The 5,752-nt window shown below is 30.3% G+C and overlaps 1 long non-coding RNA gene across 2 annotated transcripts; it reads left to right on the top strand.

Annotated features, from left to right (window-relative positions):
* The first annotated feature begins 436 nt into the window (after positions 1-436).
* Positions 437-3,727, top strand: LOC145068988 (uncharacterized). Of its 2 annotated transcripts, none has more exons than XR_013689199.1 (4): positions 437-626; positions 744-1,497; positions 1,698-3,159; positions 3,621-3,727. It is a non-coding gene; the product is annotated as an uncharacterized LOC145068988 (long non-coding RNA). The 2 variants fall into 2 exon arrangements; XR_013689198.1 differs by having other exon boundaries at positions 725-1,497.
* Positions 3,728-5,752: the final 2,025 nt, after the last annotated feature.

Genomic DNA, 5,752 nt, shown 5'->3' with positions numbered 1-5,752 from the left:
TTGATTAAGATAGATGTGATTTCCACTTCTAAATAACCTTGGTTTGAGCTTTCGTTCTGATAACGTGTTATAAATTCAATGTGATTAAAATAATTTAAAACAAACTAAACTAACAACATACATAAAGAAACTTGATGGAGAAGAAGATTTAGAAAAGATATCAGATATTTTATCTTTGTGAAATTGTCTACTCTTATTCTTGCAAGAGCATGTTATATATACAATAAAAACTACCTATCATACGTCATATAAATAGTATGATATGATATCTTTTACCAATCCACCAATTATTGGTCTCATTCACAATAATTTATAACAAATATCATTTTTTTTTAGAATGGCTATATGAGATGGATAATTGTAGAAACTAACATTTGACAAAATGTTATCTCCTGTAGATAAGAGCACATCACTCTATAGTGATATTACTGTGCTTTACCACAGGCATCTTGACTTTTAAGAATCCCCCTCCATGAACTCGCTGCATATTCTTCATTTCTCTCCTATCTTCCTTCTCCACCACCATCATTAGATAACTAGAGCACCACCTCCGAATCGTTGCCCTCTAGAACCATGACCTTGCCTTACCTCACCAACTTGCACTTTTGGATTTGATTTTTTCGGTTGTTAGTACCTTTTATAATGTTTTTTCTTCTGTTTTTTTTAATCGTTTTCAAGTTCTGTTTGATTATTTTAAGTCTGACCCAACATGGATTGTTTTTAGTTTGTTTCTTTGTTCTCAGGTGAACAGATCGAGAAAGAATCGACTATATAACATCTCACAGACCTTCACCCATTCTCCTCTTCTACTGAATTGTTAGGAGCCAAAGAGGTCTTGCATTTACTGCTAGCCCAGGTAAACCAAATATGTGAAAACCCAAGCGAAAGGAAAATATCAATTTGTTCATCATTTTTGCTTAACAAGACTTTTAGCTGTTTTGGTTGATAATTTACTTTCCGTACTTAGAAGATGATGTAGATATGGATTTCATATTCATCTCGAATCCATGAAGATTAAAGTTCAAGAAGTTAAAATCTATGAAAAAGAAAGAATATTGGAGTAGTGTGCTTCTAATCAGGGAACCGGTGGTACAGATAAACCCTAAATATAACTGGGCACATTTACGCATCGGCTACCAGTACCACTATTTCTTCTCCTCTTTTCACAGTGCACTTTCCTTTTTCATAGATCACTTTATTTTTCTTTCTACAAACTAACTAACACCTGAACCGCTTATTTCCAATATTTCTCATATCGATATCGTTTATTCTGACATCCAATGGCCCAAGAACTTACCACTCACCACCGTCATCATGAACTTCGCCACATTCAAGCACCATTTTTTTGACCCTTTTTTCTAATCTTTCTCTACATAAGCTTTAATTTCATTTAACAAGTATCATGTGCAGGTACATGAAGAATCATAAATCAAAACTTAAAATTGTAATGTGAAATTAGGGGAAAGAGGATCTACGTTGATCATTGATCAAGTTCAGGTACCATTTATTTTTATTCATATATTTCACGATTTATTCCGAAAAGATTTGTGGTTTTTTTGGGTTTTTTTTTTGGTTTTTTTTTTGTTATTTGAGGGTAAAATGATCATTTAGTCATGGGTTTGTAAATATTTCATTTTGTTGATTTTTGTGGATTTATCATAGCTTATTGTGGATTTTTTGTTGTTTTTTATTCACAGATTAGTTATGTTGAGTGGTTCATGCAAGGAAGTATCAAGTAGACATCCAGGCGATCTATGATGAAAACGACATCTTAAAATAAATTTGATAACAATTTTTATATAAAGATCAGCGGAAAAATCTGATGATACAAGACTTAAACATCTCCCAAAGAAATTATCATTTTTAGCCTATCTTAATTAGCTTAAGAAAAAGACCAATTATCATTTTTAGCCTATCTTGATTAGCTTAAGACAAAAGACCTGTTGTTGTAGTTTTATGATAATATGCTATTTTCTTTCGTTTTTTGGCCAACCATCCAATTTTTTTTATAATGATCCCTACAAATGTCTTCATTATGATCAACATCATTCATGGCCAACCCCTTCTGAGGTAACATCATCTTAACATCTCTCTCATGTCTCTTTTTAAGTCTTGAGTGTGGATGTTGAAGATTTCAAGACAAGTATGACTGGTTTACTAATATACTTAAGGGTTATGATCTACATGATGTTTCTTGGCTTTCTTGGTGAATTTAAAGGCGACACATTCTCCCGAATTTTCAATAATTTATATCTTTTTAGCCAAAACATTTGTGTATTTCTAACACTCTTCAATGGTAATTTTTTCCCTCTAATTCAATAATTTATATCTTTTTAGCCACAACATTTGTGTATTTCTAACACTCTTCAATGGTATTTTTTCCCCTCTAATTATACCTGATTATACTCATCTGAACTTTTATTACTGCTTTAATTTTATTTTGAATCGTTTATTATAGTTGTTGAGCATGATTTTAATTTGGGGAATGTCACTAAAAGCAAGCTTATCTTATGGAATAATACGCTGCTCAACAGAACAACTATTCCTTTAATGTATGTTTTTATTTTATTAATAATAATAATTTATATGAGATTAAAGTTTTCCACATTTCTTATGTGGCATTATTAATGCATGTTGGAATTGTATGCTAGAGGAAGACCACAACTATAAGTTCATTATTATTATTACTTTTTTTTGTAAAACTTGACAATTATAGTCTTCGAGAAAAGAGTTTGGGTTAATGATTAACTAGGGGACATGCATCGAGTAAGATATATTTTTTTAGAGCATACTTATGTTGTAGGCCTTAAAATATGTGATTTTTGTCATTTTAATGATTTTGACATTCAATATCTATAACTCAAACAATATGTACCGATAAATCTACCTGTAAAGTATTGCCTGTAAATCAATTTCAAAAAAGAAGCTTAGAACAAGGGCGCATATTGAAGATGTAAGGAAGTAAGTTGAGATTATGAAACATATGTCAGTAATGCCACTACATCAAAATATTGGGGGCTTATAAGACACTTATGAAGATGATAATGTTGTTCCTTTGGTTATGGAATTATATGAAGGTGAGATATGATGGTTACTAGGGGCCATTAAATAGAGAGGGCTATTGAAGACATGATTCACACCAATGTTGAAGTGATTAAAGTGAAGATTTATCCATCTCTATTTTCATTTATAGAAAGCATGCAACTTGGATCTTGATTGTTCTTGAGTTATTTATTGTATGCAAAAATAATTATAGGATAAATTACAAAAAAAAAAAAAAAAAATCTTGATTTTGGACACCTTTTGCGGTTTAATATTAGCTCTTTTTTTCCGATCAAACTCTAAAGTTTTAAATATTTTTAAATTATGCATTTTGATATTTCACCAATAATTCCTTTTTTGAATTAACCATTGGATAATCTTACGGTTTACTTTGCTTTACGATTCCAAACAATTTTCTAAATTAAAGCAAAAAAAATAATAATAAATAAAAAAATGAAAATTGTGATAAAAAAATCATGTGTGAATTTTTTTTTTGACACAACTAAGGCTCTTTGCTGTTGTGTTCCAATATGTAATTTGTTCATGAAGAATTTAACATTATTATTTGTTTTTTGCAGCCTACTTATGGAGCACAAGTTGAGAAAGTAATACTTTTACTAATGATACTATATTTAATATTTCTAAAACTAGGGTTCAATACAAGAAATAACAATTGACTTTCATTAAGCTGTTAATATATCTATTGTAAAACATATCCATACGGTTAAATAAGTTGTGCAGAGGTGACTGTATGTATATAGGTGTATTTGTATATATGTAAATATGTAATTTATATTTGTCATTGATTTTCCATTAGTAGCAATGTACTTCCATTAAATTTGCAAAATGTACTAAAAATGTATTAAATTTGCATAAACTCCTGCAGCAACGCGCGGGCCTAAAAACCTGATTTTAAATATTAATGTATATACGACAAGTTAGGTGACGGTTATATATAGACATTAGTCGTTAACAGATGTTCACAAAAAAAATTATATGATTTCTGAAAAATGTAAATTTTAGGATAAATTTAAATATAAGGCTAATGATTTATATTTATGCGGCAAAGAAGTGATATTTCTCAACAATTTATATAATGATATTTTATCTATTTAAAAGCAAATTTATTCCAAATGATATTTTCAATTCTATTTGTTTTAAACAATTAAACAATTATTAATTTTGTCTTTTTTAATAACATTAATTTAAAACACAAACTTTTTATATTAATACTTCATTGGCCTAATTTTTTATATTAATACTTCAATCTTCATTTTGATTAGTTTTGAAACTTGTATTAATTTGTGAATTGTTTTGTTTCATTTGGATTATAATTTAAAGCTCATTAATTGAGTCCAACTCATTTAAAGGATTTAACCCATATATAAACTTATAAGCTAAAGCTAATATTCACAAGAAAAATTATGTTCAACTCCTTCACATCCGATCGACGACTTCATCTCCAAAAGAAGTTTGGTAGTCTAAAACACACACATACACACATATATGATGGAGATAACGTCGAGCTTCGATCACGATAATCGAAATCCAAGGGCTTTGATTGACAACAAACTTATTGTTCGAGGCTTGTCGTTTTCATATCACAGGGTTCCTAAACAGCTTCTCAGGTTATCAGTTCTGAAATTAGACGGTTCTTCCTTTGGTAAACCTTCGATTCTTCTGTTTATTACATAATGTAATTTGTTTTCACGCTCAATTTCGGTTGTTTAAAGTGTGATTTTTTTTTCTTTGACTATTTAGGCATCGAGGTTTCTATGAATGCTACCATAGCATATCTTAAATTCGTATTAGAGGACTTTTTCACTTCTTGCCTAAGGAGAAGAGATGCATTCTTATCTTCGATTCGCTGTTGTTACTTGTTACATATAAATATTTTGGTGCAATTCACATTAACACGCTATAATTTTTAACTTATAAAATCGTTTTTTCTTGATTGCAATGAACTCGTGTAAGCTTTTACGTTGAATTTCCTTCCCTTGACCACAAATCTAGGTCAAACTGCAACTTTTTCCTGACTATGAAGATCATTCCTAAAAGCGATACATCAAACTAAACTGAAACTGATTTCAGTGAAGGAAACAATTAGACTTGATAATGGTTGGATCAACGCATGTGAAGACTGAATTAGACTTCAATTATTTGTTAGAATTCTAAAATTGTTAATGAATTAATGCTATTGAAATTGTCTTCAAATTTATTATTACAATATCTCAAGAAACTTCATGATATGAGGTCACATACATATATAGGGGCATTTTTGTCTGTGCTATAAAGGGCAAAAGGTGCAGAATGATAAATGTGCTTTAAATTTTTTTCATTGAAAACATAAAGCCTATTGTAAGCCATGTTTCCTTTTTTTTTCCTTGAATTTCAAAACTACCCTTTTTATATGGAATTTCAGTTACATATATTTTACTTTCCATTTAAAATTGATTCAATCATTACATATGAAACTTTATTTGGAAAGACATGTTTAGTTCGTCGGTTTTGGCAAATTCCGATGAAATCAGAATACGAGATCTCATTCCATGGCTGCAAAGTGGACACATGTTAGTTCCATTCTTACTAAAAGACCAAAATACCCTCAACACTAGGCATAAGCAAACGGTCCGAACCGGCCCAACCCGAGAACCGGCTTCGGCAAAAATCAAGAACTGAACCGGCCCGACGGTTCTATCGGTTCGGTTCT

The sequence above is a fragment of the Lactuca serriola genome, chromosome 8, assembly GCF_051521515.1.
Source record: "Lactuca serriola cultivar US96UC23 chromosome 8, Lser_US96UC23_V15, whole genome shotgun sequence".
In the NCBI taxonomy this organism is placed as follows: domain Eukaryota; kingdom Viridiplantae; phylum Streptophyta; class Magnoliopsida; order Asterales; family Asteraceae; genus Lactuca; species Lactuca serriola.
Note: the sequence above shows the minus strand (reverse complement) of the source record. Positions and strands in the feature narration are given on the sequence as shown.